Here is a 20,251-nt window from a genome sequence, read left to right as displayed (position 1 = left end):
AGAATCTTGGAATATTAACTAATAAACCAGAAAGTCCCATTGGAGACTTCAGGGGGGAACACAACTAAAACTCTAGTTGAAATTGAAATATATGGACGAACGAACACTAAAAATGACACTGGGCAAATATTAATTTTATAAAAAATACACAAGAAGCTAAACACATTGTAATTATCTTAAAATTAAGTTAATACCTTCCAATTCAATATTCATTTTGATTTATTTCAAAAAAAATTGTTTTTGTATGGTTTTAATTAATTTAAAGTTGCGCTTAATTTTCCACTTTTTCACTCTGCAAAAACCAACTGTCAAAATGCTCTCACTTTTGAAGATATTCTTGAAGAGTATAGTTGGAATAAAACAAAAACAACTATAAATATTAAAACCTTGTTTTTATAAGAAATATTGATGACACATTTAATGACAAACTTTTCACTTTGTTTTTTTTTTTATTTTTTGCCTATTGCCTATTGGATCGACCAGTGTGCGATGGCTAGATAATGAGATGCTGGACTAACAGTTAATGGTTGCGATTTCTATTCTCGCCATATATATATAGGAATTCATGATATAAACTCGTAAACCAAAGTTTCTAAATATATACAGATTTATTACGCGAACCTCTATTTCACAGACCCCCTAAAAGTCTGCTAAAAAAAACTTTAATTATCTTGCATTTAATTCTATTACACAAAATAAATGTGTGTATTTGCTTTATTATAGCACTCATGTAATTAAAAAAAATGTTTGTTTATCATGTAACTGTCATATTTATATTAAAGGCGTCTCAAAACTTTCAGGCTCATAAATGTCAGTTACAAAAGTCACTTAGTATGTATGTTTTATTTTTTGCACAGTTTTGTCTAAGTTTTAGTTTATAAAACATGTTATTTGAAATTATTACCATGTTGTTTGTGTTTGTTTTTTTTTGTCAGTGTCAGTTCAGTTGATGATTGTTTTCATTATTATTATTAATAATAATAATACTTTTTTTTTAATATTCTCATTTCATTTTGGCCTGGGCAGTTTTCATGGTGGTAGTAACTTTTTGTTTTAATTAAGCTGAAGTTGATGTTATGGGTTTTTGTTGCTGCTAGTTTTGTTGCTCTTCTCTGGTGGTCAGCCTAATTTAGTTAAAAAACTAAAACAGTAAAGGTGATTTGTTAAGGACGGTATAGTATTTAAATTTCTCCCAAATGTTTGGCTATTTTTATGAGACTTTACTGTTTTCTGTGAATGTGTTTTTAAATATTTATTTTGTTTTTAATACCAACAAACTTTGCTCTATTCATTCAACTAAAGTTAGTCTAAATATGTATTAGCAAAGTTATGTTTTAATACTATTTTCATAAATGATTAACATGGTTTTTAGTTTATGGCCAAATACGTGCAATGTTTATTTAGTGGAATTATTTATTTGACATTGATGGCTTAAGATTTACGTGCAGGAAATTAGCTGCCTTTAAAGTAAATATAAAAAAAGAAAAATGATGGTTATATCTTAAGAATAAATATTTAATATTTCTATTTCAGATATTTAGTCACAATATTTCCTTAAAGATTAATGCATTTAAATATTAAATCTGTAAAATTTTCAAATGAAAAACCCAGCATTTATTCATGCATAAGCTCAACCATTGCCGGCAATTAAATTTCAAATTTATATGAAAAGTTTAGCATAATTTAGGACCATACTCAAATATGCAAAACTAAAGTATACTTTTAGGTAAACCCACAAAATTTTATGCGATATAAATTGTCATCATTTGTTAATTTTAGTTTCTATTTTTTTTTTTTGCTCATATTTTAGTCCTTTTAAATGCATTATTTGGCTACAACATAATTAAACTTAATTTAAATAATATACGTATGTATGTATATCTAACGTATACTTTATCATTTAAATTTTTAGTGTAGGTTTGTGTGAGTGAAAATTTTTACTGATTCATTGCTGTTGGGTTTTTTTTTTTTTTTGGTCGCTGTGTCGTGCTGTTGTTAAACCCTTCAATTTATATTGTCAAATCATGTCAATCATGCATTAGCGCGCTCAATATTTTAAATGTATTGAATATCTAATTGCGATTGTCATTAAAAACAATTACAATTCCCTTTATTGGCACCCTACTGGTGACTCGCACAAAATATGACAAAGAATAGCTGCAATAAACTGTTTTTTGAAATTTTGAGTGGAAGTTTCCAAATCGTAGCAGAATTTGACTTTCTTAGAGGCCCCTTGGGGTGGCCTTTATATTCGATGCTTCCAATGTCTAAAATAGTAGCAGCATTAAAAAAACGGATAGTGGAAACAAAGCTATTTGAATGAATTATGAAAGAACTACTATATATACTACTATGCTATTATAGACAAAGTTGTAGCCTATGTCATAAAGAACAAAAATTGTGAACATATAAAATCAAAACAATTTCATCGATTTTTTACCTTTTTTCCCCTGTTCAGGTCCATTGCTTGCAAGCCGTTCAAAATTCAAGGAAACAATCAACCACAAAAATGTACCTAAGATCTCAATAAACAACTTTCTAGAACATATGAACTTCCCAAGAATGATTCTTAACACCGTTTAGGTAGTTCAATGTAAGCCATAAATTATTATAAACTAAAGCATAGTTTTAGGCAGATTTAAAAAAATTAATTTCTAAATTTATTTCGAATTTCTTAAAGTTCTTTATGACAAGGGCTACAAGGGCTACAACTTTTCCTGAGAACTGTTTGCAAGATATAAGCCTGGGAAAATGATCACTTTTTTGCTAAAATGACACCGATGTTCCAAATCTTTGAGGGCCAAAACCAAAAGTGCATGAATTGGGGCAAAACTGGGAGACACGGGTCTTTTATTTTTTGGTTTTTTATCACGTAGTGGTATCCGTATATGGTTATATTTCCATGATTAAAAAAATTACACACAGTGTTACTCTAGCTATTATAGATTCGTAGATATCTACGCCTACTGTGGCTACTACTCCTATTTTTGTCTCAAATATTTATACAAACATTGGATATGCTAATGTAAAATTAGAGGACCATTACAGTTTCCTAGATATTTGATTTTTAAAACTAATTTTGCATGGGAGTTACCATGCCCAATTGTAATTTAAAAACAAAAAGATGCATATAGCTCCTTTCAGAGTTACATCAACATACTGTAAAAATTTCGGGTCAGCAGTTTAGCCATCTATAGAGTTCAAACAAATAAACATACAAACAAACATTAACTTTTATATATGTAGAATCTACGTTGTAGATATGTGCAAAGAAACAATATTCATACATATGAAATTCTAAGATGATCTGGCTGCGTTTATCCGTCTCTATGTCTGTCTGTTGAAAACACGAGGGTTAGCTGGATGCAAATTTCCGCAAATACTGTCTTTTGATAAGGTTTTTTTGGTATTGAAAACGGGCGTTAACGAACCAAGATTTTAGTTTGCCCCCATTAAAATGTCGCACACGGTCAAAATATCCTTGACGGTGTCGAGCACTTGTAAGTTGGAAACCATGTTCGGATCGGATAATAACAGTCACATTTAATACCAGAACTACAAGATTAACATGCGTCCAATGCTACAATCCTACCGAAACATCTGTAAGATCAATAGAATATGCATTATATAGGCAACTTGAAAGGTTTTTAGCTACTGTTAATCGAGGGGATATACTAATGGTCATAGGCAATTTAAATGCGCAAGTTGGTGCTGAAAACTCCAGTATGGAGGATATGATGGACAGACAGCGCTTAGTCAGAAGAAAATGGCCAACTATTTACTGAAATGTATACTACAAATTCTCTAGTGATTGCTGCCACACTTTCTCCTCACAAGAGAATTCACAAGGTTACTGGGATTTCATCTGATCATGTGACCGAAAACCAAATTGACAAATCACCATCAGCCAGAAATGGCGGAGGTCTCTTTTAAACGTACGTAATTAGAGAAGGTCCGACATTGCCACACTCAAAATGATAGTCGCTGCCATAAGGAGGAACAAGACATCGTCAAGGGTCAAATACGGCGTTGCTAAGAAGTACACCGAAACATTGACGAACCGTAATGCCAAACTATATCACTTCCCCATAATATAGCTGGGCGAAACTTCAGCACTTGTTGGTCAACGCTGCTGTCCAAAATATAGGATTCAGAAAGAAGTGATGGAAGGAATGGATGTCTGGGGAAACATGGAAGCTGGTGGAAGAAAGGAAAGCAGCAAAGGGAGACACTGACATTTCCAAAACACGTCTCTCTAAGATGAAAAGTCAGGAGAAGCACTCGAATCTAAAAGCAAAAGATGCACCAAAGGCTGTGGAAACAAATCGATGCAGAGATTTGTATGGAGCTACATATAAGCTAACAAAGACTCTAGTACTCGGTGGAAAGCCTTAAAGGATGATAATGGGGAGCATACAATATTAAGGGATAAACAATTTCGGTTTTGGACCGATTTTTACAAGATCATGCTAAAGCAAACCCGCACATGACCAAGCACTGTGCGACTGCGAGTCACATGAAGTAAACCAATATATCACCACGGAATGCTCCTCTATTCCCAAAATATGTGAACAAATCTCCAGGCCTGGACAATACCCTTTCGAATTGCTGACAATCTCAAAACTACCGCTCATGAATGGATTTTGGTCTTCCAATAATCATAAACTGGAGAGCTTTCATTCTTTTGAATATGATGCTAAAAGTTATTGCACAAATCATCAAGAAATGGTTTTGTGATGCAATCTTCCCCCGGTATGAGGAGAGAACAAATGCAGAATATTGCACCAAAAACTATCTGATAAGATAAACATCGGTAAAAGAGTGCGGCAGGTATGTATGATCTTGCATACAACATCGGGAAATTAAATTTTGTGGGAACTTTAAGACAGACTTGAAGACCTTGACTATGCTGACGACATTTGTCTATTCACACATTTACTTGCTGGTAATGAACACAAGTTGCGCAACATTGTCGATCATGCCCTCCCTGCTGGTCCAAAAATAAACATCAGTAAAACGAAAATAATGCATATTTTTACAAAAAATGTTCACATTGGTGGCAAAAATTATGCTTCCAAAGTAGCAACAGTTGTGTAACTTGAGTAGAGCTCCTTTTGAGCTCTGCTGTTCAATCTATTCAAGTTTTTACCAAGAAGTATCTTTGCAGACTTCTTAACATATATTGGCCAAATACAATCTTCAATTCTCGTCTTTGGGAAACAACTCAACAAATAGAAATATGTAAACTGGAAGTGGAAATGGAATGGTCACATACTTCGAAAAGATGATAATGATATTGCCAAGCAGGCAATCGAATGGAATCCCCAGGCAAGCAGATGTATAGGACGATCTGCTCATACATGGAAGCTGCAGATTGAGGTGGAGTTGACGACAGTTCGTAAAAGCTGGAGGGAAACTAAAGCCATTGCATACGACAAATCCGAGTGGAATTAACTAGTCAGAGCCCTATTATCCCTATAATAACAACAGGAATTAATATTAGTTCGGTAATGCGCCACACATTATTCTTATAGATTTTATTAAATGCTCTACGTGCTTCATTTCCCTAATCTGGAGTCTAACCATGGTGGGTAACTCATCCTAGCCTTTAATTTCGAACATGAAATTTCAAAGGCCTTTGCTATGGCCCCACTTAATTTTCTCGGCTCTTCAAAAGCCTGTTCTCGATTACTGGCATTAAACTTATTTTACCACCACATCCCTGAAAAATTGTTACGTTGGTTCTTTAAAGGAAAAAAGTATATTTTCAAAAAAATATATCAGTTTTTATGTTTCCGCATTTAATTAAGATTTTAACAATCCATTTTTGATTTCTTTCCTTGAATATCTAACGTAGCGTACTTTTTATATTCAGCTTTACCTCTCTTTCTATTTGTTTTAGCTTACACATATTTTTAACCATTTAATTTTAGTTTTATTTATTTTTTTATACTTTAACTATTTTTAACTTTATTTATTCAATTGCTGTAGAGCCAGAGTACGAGTATGAATGCAATATCCATTGCCTAGCTGAGTGCATGACTGCCTGCCTCAATTTCTATCATGCATAACCAATGAAATTAGAATCACTTGCATGGCATATCGACAATTGTGCATAATAAAATAGACGAACAACAATACAAAATGGCAATAACAACAACAACAAAACATTTACAAATGTAACAAATGGTTTAAAATACAAGTGCAATCTATTAAAACTACAATGCAATTTGTTACAATTACAGAAAAAAAAAAACACAAAAACGCTTACACACACACAGATACATTCATCCACTCACTTATTTACAGAATGAGTAAATAAACAACAACCTGCGATGCCATAAAATTGCACCCACACATTTACACACTTTACAGGCAGGATACAAAAAAGATTGCATTTTTACAACATCTACTATATCTACCTATACCACACACACACACTGCTTTGTAACATCAATACAAATGAGTTTTGTCAATAAACGCAGCATTGGTTAAATGTGGTTGTTGCCAATTCCATGGCCAATCTATATTGTAGGAATACTATAAAGAATACATTTTTTGTTGTTGCTGTTGTTGCATTAAACTAGTAATTTTAATTGGCAAGAGGTGTTACTGCCAAGAGCAACTAACCAAATTGAGAGGTTTAATATGCAAATTTTATTTACACTTATTAAGTAACTCAGGATACAAATATGTATAGCACTAGCCAAGAGGAATATTCTCATTCCTATACAAATCTTATTATTATATTGTAAAACATTTATCTATGAAAGTAGAATTTACTTTTTATGGAGTTCTAAGTCGATCAAACCATATTCGATTATATGAATATAATTCGTCGGTCATTCTAATGAATTTAATATACAACAATTAAGAGAGCTATATTCGGCTTTGCCGAATCTTATATATCCTTCATCAAATTCTACTTCAAAATAAAATTTTTTAAATATTTTTAGGTAAATAAAATTTAACCTTTAACTTATGACGTGAAAATTTTTGACATAGTCACAGATGTGGTGTAAATTTTACACCTTATAATTTTTGCAAAAAATTTTACTTTAAAACATATTTTTTCGTTAATATTAGCTTTTTAACAATAAGATACAACAATTTTGATTTAAAAAAAATAAAAAAAAGAAAGCAAAATGTTATTTGAAACAAAAATCCAGGCACTTTATTTCGCAAGCCTTTTTGATAAAATTTTAAAAAAATGAAGAGAGGATGTAAAATTTACCACCACCTCATAAGTTAAAGGTTAATATTTTTTCCAAAGTGGTTTTTTCATTTTTTGGAAAAAATATTTAGCGAAAAAAAACTATTGGTGAAAAAAAAAAAATCGGGTTTAAAAATATTTTTTCCGATTTTGACCCATTACACGGTGGTAAATTCCGGCCAAAAACACTTCAGAATATACAGTGTCATTATTATTTTGGCTATAAAGTAACTACATATATAGTTATTTATAGTGCTGTAAAGTCAATGGTTTTTTCTTGTCATTTTAATAGTAGAAAAATGTGTTTTTTTTTACTTTTGAATCGAAGTATCCTGTGCTTTTTTCTTAAAAGTTTTTTTTTTGAAAATTAGCACATGTTTTTATGAAACAGTTAGCAGCTAACTATCCCACGTGGTTACTACGGAGTTGTTGCGTGTTCTTTTTATATAAAAGTGAATTGATTAGGAACTAGTTTTAAATCTATAGAAATTAATTAAAAACAAGTAAGAGTACTATATTCGGCCGTGCCGAATCTTAAATACCCTCCACCTAAATATGAACTGAAATAATATAACAATTGTTAGAAAGACTAGTTTACGCAGAAGATATTTTATTTCAAATGTACAAAAAATTGTATCTAATTCAGCAATTTATAACTGAAATTCCTATTAGAACGTATGAAATTTAATAATTTATATACTTAATAATCAGTTAATACGTTTGGATCAACATTTTTCCCTTTTAACATCAAGTGAAGAAACAGAGTATAAAAAGGGGTATACAAATATATTTAGACAAATTTAAAAATATTTGGTTGTGGGACTTATATGGGAGCTATGACCTATTATGATTTGATTGTCATAAAATATTTTAACGTGATTTTTATGGACTTATATGGGTGCTGTGGCCAATTATGTGCCGATATTCACAAAATTCAGTATTATGATTTTTGAAAACAAATTACTGATCTGTGTACTATTTTGGTACAATATATGAAGCTATGACCTATTATAGTCCTAAGTATTTGAGGGCTATTTTTGTAGAATTTCATATAAACAACGCTATTAACAAAAGTGGACCTTATATGGGAGCTATGCCGAATTATGGACCAATATTTAAAAAATCTTGTAGCTCGATTCTTGGATACAAATTACTGATCGGTGTAAAGTTTTGATTCAGTACAGATTTTTTTGGATATTTGTGCAGGTTAGTGTGTTTTCCTGAAGTAGTTCTTATATGGAGGCTATGACCAATAATGGGCCTACCATCATAAAATTTGGTACATCGATTTTTGTATATATTGAATAAATTTGTTTCGAATTTCAACCTGATAACTATATTTGTAACAAATTTATGAGGATTTTAGTGATTTTCGGGAGTGGACCTTATATGGGAGCTATGGCTAAATATGGACCGATATTCAAAAAATTCAGAAGTATGATTACTGGATACAAATTAATGACCTGTGCGTTATTTAATTTTGATATCCATATGTTTTAAGGTTAATATCTTTTTCGGAAATGGGCCTTATAGGGGAGCTATGGCCAATTATCGGCCAATCTGCATACAAAATTTAGTACAGTGATTTCTATGTATATGAGTATTATTTTTGTCGAATTTTAGCATGATAAAGATATTTGTAAGAGATTTATGAGTACTTAACTGATTTTCGGAAGTGGATCTTATATGGGAGCTATGGTCAAATATGGACCGATATTCACAAAAGCCTGTAGTATGATTTCTAAGTATAAATTATGGATCTATGTAAAATTGATATTCTTTAGATATTTATGTAGATTATTTTGTTTTTCGGAAGTGGTCCTTATATGGGAGCTATAACCAATTATCGGCCGATCTTCATAGAATTAGGTACAGCGATTTTGGTATATATGGGGACTATTTATGACGACTTTCAACTTAATACCGATATTTATAAGACATTTATGCTTATTTAAGTGATTTTCGGAAATGAACTTTATATGGGGGCTACGGTCAAATATGGGCCGATCCACAAAAAATTTGGGGTTGTAATTTTTTTAAGCACGAAACTTATTTCTGCTGAATTTTGTGTGGATACTGCAATTTTGTAGGCATTTACAGACCTAATAACCATATTTCGGGAAGAAATTTGTATGGGGGCTAGGAGAAATCTTGGACCGATTATTATAATTTTCGCCAGAGTTAGTCTCATAACATAAAAATAACGTGTGTGCAATTTTATGGTATTATCTGCAATATATTTGCACAAATAAGGAAAACTATGCTAAAATTATCAAGTTTTTTTTTAGGTTGTCTCACATTTTTGTCCATAACTCTGGTTCCACTGAACCGATTTTGCTGATTTTCAATACCAAACTGCTTAGGAGAACAATAAACATTTTTTGGAAGCCTACCAATTTTGTTGGCCTATTTTGGACGTGAGCGTGTTTTACACAGACAGACAGACGGACAGACGGACATGGCTCAATCGACTTAGAATTTCATAAGGATCAATAATATATATACTTTGTTGGGTCTCAGATGAATATTTCTCAATGTTACACACGGAATGACAAACTTATTATACCCTCATTCACCACTTATAGTGGTGGAGGGTATAAAAAGTTTGAAAGGCCAGAACAAATTAAAAGGGGCTATTAGAGGTTAAGTGTGAATTACATATAATACTGTAAATTATCAAGAGTAAGCACTATAAATTTCAGCTGGAATTATCTGCCATTCCAATAACCAGAACGATTTCAACGTCTTCATATTTTACAAATATTTTTTTGTATTTTTTTTGGTCAATTTCAAAAATTATGTAAGTTTGAGAGTTATTTACATCTATGATGATTTGGCCAAACCATGTATTTGTGTGTAGAAATTTTTTCAATGGATCATTTATGTTATTTGTAATTATAAACCTAATTAAGGCCATTTACAAAAATTACATACTTTTTTCGATACTTTTATAACGTCAATGTCTATTTGGCCAATTCCTGTTTGCAATTTCTAATATTTTTTGCGATGGATCAAGTGTGGTTTTCTTAAATGTACACCAAATTTAAGGTATTTACATGAATAACCTAACTTTTCCGATAATTTCAAAACGTCCATGATTGTTTGGCCAAACCCTTTATATGTATTCCGAAATTTGTACGAAAATTTTTTTCAATCACTTATGCTATTCTTCATTTTTGGACTAAATTTCAGGCATTTATATGAATAACCTAATTTTTTCGATACTTTTAAAACGTCCATGATTGTTTGGCCAAACCTTGTACGTGTAATCGGAAATTTGAATGACCATTTTTTTTTCGATCACATATTTATTCTTTATTTTTGGACTAAATTTGTGCCACCTACATGCATTTTTTTGATATTTTGAAAACTTCCATGCTTTTTTGGCCATCCGTATTTGATCATAGAAATATCTATCGATCGATCGAACTACAAGCGGAATAACAAACTTATATATACCCTTCTCACGAAGGTGAAGGGTATAAAAACGTTTCTAAACCACTGTGTGGTATAGGTTATAATGAAATAAAAATCGGTAAATTGGGTTTAAAAAATAAGAAAGAAATAACTCAAAATCAAACTGGCTACAAGTAGGCAAATAGTGGTCAAACTGGAAAAAGAACGATAAGCTATGATCAGATATTTACAACTCAAAATCGAATTTTCATGTGAAAATGAACTCAAACATAAACATGGCTATAAGTTGGTCGGTAATAAGTGGTCGGAATAAAAAATTGACGATAATCTGTGATCCCTTAAATTTGTAAAAGCAAATTTTTTCTGATTCTGATGTTAAAAGTATCTGTTAATGAATATACAAAATAAATAATTAAATTTGTACCTCGAACTGAATTTAAAACATAATATTATTTGTATTTTAACGTTGAACATAGGTTTGTGTAAATTGGTAACAAATCAGTGTATGGACTAAAAACGAGCAAAAATAATTCCTCTAATAATTGTTTGAATTTACCTCAACAAATCAGCGCGAGAATAGGGTGCCACTTGCATACTGTCGTTTAGTTTTAATATGTATTTGATGAAATAAAATATAAAAAAATGTAAGATTCATGCAAATATCAAAAACTATTATTCACTGATGTAACTCAAACGGGATATTTTTCTGTTACAAATTTTTACTAGAAAAACTGAAATAGTAATTTTCGAATTTCTCTTAAAATCCTACAACCGCAATATTTTAATGATCTTAAAGTGATCTTCTACTACAAACAGTTAGAAGTAGTCGGTTATTATGGCAACTATTTTTTGAAAATGTTGAATTTTGTGCCAACAAAGCGTCATATGCGGGCTGTTTTGCTTTACTATTTGGAAAAAAGTGCCGCTGAAGCGCACCGATTGCTCACCAAAGCTTATGGTGAATGTGTGTTCCATCTTTATCAATGTGCGAGCGATGGTTTGTTTGGCTCAGAAGTGGTGATTTTGACACGGTAAATAAAGATCGAACATACCAGACCTAGACTTGAAGACATTGCTTCGTGAAGATTGTTGTAAAACTCAAATCCAAAACGTTTACGAGCAGCAGGATTCATCCAAAAGCAGAGAAGTTGGGTACGAATACGAATTCGGCCACATCTTTCAATACCTGTTAAAATCTCTTTTGCCTCACCCGCCTTATAGTGCAGACCTTGCCAGTCCGATTACCATTTGTTTCGATCGATGTAGAAAGCTCTCACTGGGATACGCTTCACTTTGGAACAGAGCATCCAAAATTGGTTTGATTCGTTCTTGGCCAAAAAAACGAAATTAACCGTAAGCTCTCTTTTGTTGTGTCTTATTTCTGACATTCTGGTTGAATTTTCTGTTTTCGTGTATTTAGGGACTGTTGTAATAGTGTTTTTTGCTCATTTTTAAAAGAAGGACAAAAAATACCCATGCCTTGAGGATTTAGAGGGTTCTTAGAGGAATATGTTCTACAAAAATATTCTCCGTAACATTTTACATAACTTAGCTGAACACATTTTGTACCAAAAATGTAATTATCATATGGCTTCTTATGAAGATTAACAATAAGAATGTGCCAGAGCTGGGAAACTTTAACCCCCCCTCAAATGAAATTCACATGCAAACTTTCAAAACGCCGATACACATGTCTTTTTTTTTTGTCTCCTCTTTCAAAATTTATTGGTCGGACCTTGTAATTTTGGAAAAAGTTTGATTTTTTTTGTATAGTGCTATAGACAAATAATTATTTCCAGAAAACTCCTAAAAGTATGCCTTTGTAAATGATATCTGCTCTCTTTTCACTCACAAATCAATGCCATTCTAATAATCACTCACATAAAAACAAATTGCAGTGATAGTACAGTAACCTCGCCTTTGTTAGCAAAACTTCTGTTGTTTTCAAGGTAAAAATATTTCGTTTCAAAACTATTTAATAGAAAAAAATCACAGCTAGTATAGGTGGGTATAAAACATCGGTCAGTCTATGTATGTGTTGTCGGCTTTGTAGTCATCTGTATAACTCAGACATGTTAAATTACAAATACAATGTCCGGCGTATTTAAATAGATGTCCAAAATTGTCTGTGTTCATTATACTGAGCCTAAAAGTTGACAACATTTTTGAAAATGTTTCTTTTGAATTTTTAATCAGGCATGTGATTTATCAATTTAGGGTGTGTTTAGGACATTTTAGCTATTGGTAATAATTAAAATTTACTAATGTGGTGGTGGGTATTAGCGAAAGAAGAAGCTTTTTCGTTGGGTGTAAAGCTGAATAATTCAAAACGGAGTTTAAATACAAAATTTTAAACGTTGATTCCGAGTATTTTGTAGTGAATTTCTTGTAAATTATAAGTTAAATAAAAAACTGTAATTTAAATGAGAGCATCTTATACTGTACTTAAAAGATTTTTGTGTATTTAAAATATTCTGTCTCTAAAAAGAACATTTAAGTATTTGTAGCTTCATTTTTGCAATATTTCATATGTCTTTTCCAGCCACAAAGGATTATCTTCAAAGCGGAACTACCTGCTGTTTAAGTGACATGGGAAGAGTAGAAAGAAACCTAATACATGTGTGTTTAAATCAAATGATGTCAGAGGTTAAACTGTAGGTGGTAAATCTATATTCAGCATCAATACTTTCTTATTACGTCTCATCATCTAACGTTTTTATGGCAGCTATTTCATTGAGAAAATAAAAAGAAAATACAATAAAAGCGAAATAAAAAATAAAAAAATATTTAATAAATATAACGTAAATTACACTTTAAATCTAGCAATAATAACAAAAATCACTGCAAATAGTCACAACCGCACACAAAACTCTTCGCAAGAATTGTAATAAAAACGAACAACAAAAAATAACATAAAAAATAAAATCCTTAAAAAAAAGCAAAAAAAAAAAACAAAGAATTATAGAGGATTTTAAAAACCCGTTAGAAGACAAAAGAAATAGAAAAGTTTCGAAACCAAAAAAGAGAGATAAAAAATTTTTCTCCAATAAAAAAAAAAGAATTTCAAACCAAAATACACACAAGTGTTAAACAGAATATCATTGAATTGAAACTATAAGTTGTTGGATAAAACAAAAACAAAACATTAGAAAAAGAAAAATTGTTAGCTACACACACACACCCATACAACACTAGGCATCTGTATCAATCTAAGTGTTTGTGTTCGAATATAAACGAGTGTGAGTGTGTCTGTTTTTAGTTCATGAAAATCGCATTATTTCCGTTAATGTTTTGGCACGTTTCTACTGCAAAAGTATGCGCATAAATCAGACGACAAACTCAACTCAAACTTTAACTGATGTGAACTTAAGCCGCTCGTATGGTTACATTTACAACAGAAAAAAGTATATAAAAAAGTGTTCAACAAATACACATACAGGCTCAAATATATACTCACAATTTTTCATATACATATTTACAGAGAAAATGGAATCATGCAAATGCATGTTTTTTCCTGTACTTCTTCTAGAGCCATGTTTAAGTTATTTATCCGTTTCAGAAAATTTTAAGAATTTTGGAATTAATTTTTTAGTGCATATTTTGCGCCCAAGTGCATATTTTTGCATTTATTACTTTTCTCAGCATTTTTATAGCATATTAGTCCTCTAAAAAGCATATTTTTCTGTTCGTATTATTTTATTTGAATAGTTTGTTAATTTCTTATTTTTATACCCTTCACCTTCGTGAGAATGGTATATATAAGTTTGTCATTCCGTTTGTAATTTCCACAATATAATTTTCCGACCCTATAAAGTATATATATTCTGGATCCTTATAGATAGCGGAGTCGATTAAGCCATGTCCGTCCGTCTGTTAGTCTGTCGGTCTGTTGAAATCAATTTTCTGAAGACCCCAGATATCTTCGGGATACAAATCTTCAATAATTCTCTCAGACATGCTTTCGAGAAGTTTCTTATCTAAAATCAGCAAAATCGGTCCACAAATGGCTGAGATATGAGGAAAAAACAAGGACAACCTCGATTTTTGACCTATTTTTGACCTATAGTGAGCTTCAAAAGTGAGTATACACTAAAAAATATTTGATTTTTTTTAAGATAATAAAAATCCTAAAATTTTAATGTTTCGGTTTGTTGGAGATGGAGTTGAATAATAGATTCGGTTGTGAAAAAAAAGATTTAAGTCGGACTATAATGATTTTCATGATCCTAAAAAAGTCAAAAAATTCGCAGGTGTTTACTCACTTTTGAGGCTGTGTGTATATCTGTATTACTAAGTCATTAATATAGATATCTATAGGATATCCAATGATAGATATTTCAAAGACCTTTGCAACGACGTATATAAGAATATAGTGAGTTGGACCTACAATGGGTCAAGATGTAGGTTTGTTTATATTAATGAATATTACATGACATTTTTTATTGCAAATTAACCCTGTATCTCCTTTGGGTCAAAATGACCCAAAATCTGTATTATCGCCAATTTTTCAGTTTTTGAAATCATTTTGTTACTAAATAAATTGAATGCAAAAGAATCGAAATATGTAAGTAATTATCGTTGTAATTTGATATAAATGACAATATTTGGTTAATAAATGTTAAAGTTAATACAAATTCGCCAGACCATAAACTTGTTTCAGGCCACTTGAAAAAAAAAATTTATAAAAAAATTAACATATTTCGAGAATAATTAAAATAAAAGCTAATTTTTATTTGAAATATATCCGTATTTACTTGTGTATGATTTTTTGTCATCGTGGGATACCGTTAACCTATTCGCAGGTATGGCCAAAAAAAATATTTTTTTTTAACGCTCGTTTCGAATCTCCATTTACAAATTTTTAAAAATTTTGTTAAACAAATTTCAGAATTTTTTGATCATCACATTGGGATTTATTGGGATCAAAATATGGTATAAAAATAAGAAAAAATTATGTCAATACCTTTTACAGTTTTCCATACCTACGATTTAAATTTTGCGATTTTCAAGAAAAACTAATTTTCGAATGAGCTCAATTTCCTTACTGTTATAAATTTTGAGTAAAACCTATTCATAATATTATAGTCCCGGTAATTTTAAATATGGTCTGAAAGTTTTACTAAAATCGGAAAACGTTAACCTTTAAATCGTGAAGATCAAATGTCAAATTTTTCAATATTTGGAATTTCTAATGAAAAGATAGCGAAATTTTATATATTTTTGGGCCGATTTTAATGAAACTTGAGGAAAATATAACATAAAGTTCAGAATTTAAAATAACAGCACAAAAATGGAAATTAACCCTTAGCAGCACTAGGGGTCCAAATTACGCTCAACTTTTAAAATCACGAAAAACATATCCATTTTGCCCCAAGTGCTCTTAAAGGTTAAAATTCATTTTTGCACTGTTGTTATAAATGTTAGACCCCAGTGTATATTTCCCTCAAGTTTCATTAAAATCGGTTAAATCAATATTCCGAACTGTTTGCAAGATATGAGCCTTAGGAAATTATCACTTTTTTGCAAAAATGTCACCGAGGACCCAAATCTTTGCGGCCAAAACAAACAAAATTCATGACTTTGTGCAAAATTGGGAGAAAATGGTCTTTCTTTTGGGGGTTTTATCACGTAGTGGTGTCGGTATATGGTTATATTTCCATGACTCAAAATATTACTTTTGTTTTGTGCCAAATAGAATTATGCATTCGCTATGTTGAGCATTGACTACAAATTTTATATAACTTTTTTTCCACATTTTTTTTACAGAATTGCAACGTGGAATAATGTAGCTACTGCCTCTATGCCTTTTGATATTAGTATTATTGTTGTTCATGTTTTCTTCCTACTTTAAACACAATTGTCATATTTGTCAGGCACAGTGTTGCCAGTTTAGCCTTTTTGAGGCTAAATTTAGACTTTTTATTTACTCTTTAGCTTCGAAATTTTGGTTTTAGCTTCGTGGCTTTTTTCTAGCCTTTTCTTAATTTCAAAATAGCCTTTTTTGAAATTAAAAAAGGCTAAAAATTTCGAGACTAAAGAGTAAATAAAAAGGCTAAATTTATATTTGTGAACCATTTTCATTTTAATTCATTACTGATTTTCATTTAGCTTTTCAACATACTCAAGAATTGTGCAGTATTAAAAGAACAAATAACAATTGCCAATATCAAGTGGTTCAAAATAAAATAGAGTATTTTATATCTGAAAGCTTAAATGTCTAGCAAATTCTCTTTCAAGACAAAATTGTTATTATACATTATATTCATCATTATATAATGGACAAGAGCCCCACAAACTCTTGAGGGCTTGTGATACTCGATGGCGATCAATAGCCGTTAAACGTCTTGTGGATCTATGCTTCGAGTTAAAACCCATTTTGGTTTAATTTCGTCAAACCAGCAATTCTAAAAAGCCAAACTTTTAAGTAATTAATACACTGATTATAATTTGGCGTACCATCTTTTTTTAAAACCAGTATTGCATAAAGTACAAAAAATAAATAAATCATTTGCCGTTTTCTGATTTAAAATTCAAGGAATTTGATCCATTATCGTCGCCAATTGAAAATTGTTTAATGTTTTTGACACATTTTTCATACTAGTTTGATGAATGAGAGATAAAATAAAGAACGTTTTAATTAGTGAAGATTATGACAAAAATAATACGACAAATTAAACTAATTGAGCAATTGCGACAAAGATTACCATATGAAAACTCTACGCAAAATCAATTTTTTTCCCGTTGATAATAAAGTAGTAAAACCAAAAAAAATATATTATGTCATATTGATAGTGAAAAATTAAAGTGCTAATAAAATTACGAAGCTTAAGGCTCAGGGGCAGAATATATTAAACTACAAATGGACAAATATAGAACCAACAATGTCCATTTTCTGACATGGTTAATCTAGTATTTAACTTTTTAGTACTTCCTTTAAGTAAAGCAGATGAATTTTATGAACATATTTTCTAATTTTTTATTTAAAAATAAATATAAACCAAAATTCTTAATTTATAATATTTTAGCTTTTTTTTGGCTCCTGGCAACACTGGTCAGGCAGAATGTTGATATTAACTTTAGATGGATTTCTTTTCTTTTTCCTATTTTTCTTATATTTTCATCTAAGATTTTCTTTTTTGTCTATAACCCAACAAACAGCAAATAAATTTTGAAATTATTTTTTTTATTTTTATTATTGCAATAAGTTTTATATGTGTGTAAGAATTTTCTTCATATTTTCTTATTTACCTTCTTAGTTAAGGTTTTATTAAATGGATGGATGAATGTGTAGACAGTAGTGTATAAAAATATAGCATAAAAATAGGAAAGTTTTGTATTTTTTTAAGGTTATCTTATACTAATGAATCGTTATGATGTCCATAGAAAGCTTTAGTTCCTACAATATGCAGAAGATCAAATACTCTACTTCGAACTACAAAGAATTAATACTATATCATCCAAATCCCCTAGCAAGATAATTGCTATCCTTTGAGAGTACAGCTTGCTTGCTATCATTTGAGAGGAGCTTCCTTAGACCTAGACAGATAATTTTATTTACACAGAGAAATCAGATTCGTTATAGCAACCAATTTTGTTGCCAATCGAATGATTCTGTCTTAGTTGCCGAATTTTACAGTTGTGGCTACAATATTTTGGAAGAGTTAACTAACGTTTGTTTGCCTCAACTGAAATTCTTCTTTATCAACTGACTTTTTGTTATTAGAACTTAAAAATTCAATGTGTGCAACCGAATCATTCGATTGGCAACAAATTCGGTTGCTATCACGAATCTGTTTTCTCTGTGTACGAATACTTTTTGTTGGATATTGCAGTGGCAATAACAACTTTATTTAATGACCTGACAGACTAAACGATAGTATGCTGGAGTACAGATCTGGAGATTGCGGCTTCGATTCCCGCCAGAGACTCTGGATGTATCTGCAGACAAGCAAAGAAAATGAGTCGCAATTTGTGTTAAAAATAATAATGTATGATTCATAATTTAGGTTAAGATGTTAATATGAACTTATTGTTAATTCATAAAAGCAAGGATTCAATCAAAAACAATAAAAATAAGAGCATGTTCTTCACTTCAGTGCTATATTTATGTCATTTTGTGTATAGATTTTTTCTATCCTGCCATTTGTTTGACATGTATTAGATCTTGGCGCTGTTATTTTTGTTCTGTTGATGTGCATTATTATGAGCTTATAAGTGGGCGTGTAATTTTCTACAATTTTCTGAATTTGTATATAATTTTTTTTTATACATATTTGTATATTTTTGTTTTCTATACAGCTGTTGAAAGCTCTTAAAGTGGCAGTAGTTGTTGCAATAGCAGCTGCAGCATTTGCAAGGCAAATTCGTTTGTTTTATTCTCACACATTTCTATGTGTATTTCTATGCCTTAGTTTTTGCATTAGTTTTCTTGTACATGTTAGTGTGACTCATTTTATATGGAGAATTAAAAAAAAAAAACATTTGTTACTTTATGATGATTCCTAAGGACATCTCTATCACATATTGCTATTTATTGACCTTAGATGCTTTGAAATCAAGTTAACGAGGGCAAGTATTATTAGGTCGGCTTTACTATAGCTGGGAATTTCGGTCTGTTACATTTCTACTAATATCGTTTTGACTTCATCAAAGAGCCCGCACGATCCATCGCAATTCTTGCCTTCCGATTTTAAAATCTACACCAGCATGTCCTGTTTCGGCCCATAAGCGTTCTTTGGCCAAACGATTTTTAGTATTCCATGGAGTGTACGGTTGATGAAAACTTGTACAGCATTAAGATTGTAGCGATAGTAATTCAACGAAATTCATCCATGTCTAACAATTTTTGAATTCATTAATCTTTGTGCACTTGAAAATGTGTTGGAAATTTCTTAGGAAATTTAGTTTATTATATGATCGCCTGGCCTTAGGTGTATAGTTTTCCACGTCCTCCTTGGAGTCCCCGTTGGATTGTTATTATGTTATTGTTATTATGGTATAATGCGTTTGTGCAGATATTTGTAACGCCATAAAATATTGGTCTAATACCAACCTTAAAGTATTCGATTAAACGATGTCCGTCCGTCCGTCTGACTGGTTGGATGGATGTCCACGTAAACCTTGTGATGAAGATATTTCGATCAAATTTGGTACATATAATTTGTTCGGCCCAAGGACCAAGCCTATTGAAACTGGCTGATATCGGCTGATATATTGGGCCAAATCCGGGTAAACAGTTTGGTACTTTTTTTAAAACATATTTATTCATGGGCTCATTAACACAGATTTTAATATTTTGAGACATGCCTGTAGGATAAACAATTTTGGCAAAATGGAATATATTTAAATTTCAAACTTGAGGGGTGTTCAAGAAAGAAAAGGGAAATTGGAACTTTTCTCCTAATGGTACTTTTTTAACATTTTAAATTATTTCAGTTATCGACATTAAAGTTAGCTGATATGTATCTGGGTGAAGTTAGTGTTAGGAATAGGGTATAATATTTAGGTACCAAAATGTGAGAACTGAACTATAGGTACTATTTTATTCATCTAATGGTTTTTTTCAATTTGATTGGGAAATGTATTGGGAGGTTTTCGTGACATAATTGTTGTTGGTATTGA

The sequence above is a fragment of the Calliphora vicina genome, chromosome 3 (assembly GCF_958450345.1).
Source record: "Calliphora vicina chromosome 3, idCalVici1.1, whole genome shotgun sequence".
NCBI lineage: Eukaryota > Metazoa > Arthropoda > Insecta > Diptera > Calliphoridae > Calliphora > Calliphora vicina.
The sequence above is the reverse complement of the archived record's forward strand: the minus strand, read 5'-3'. Positions refer to the sequence as shown.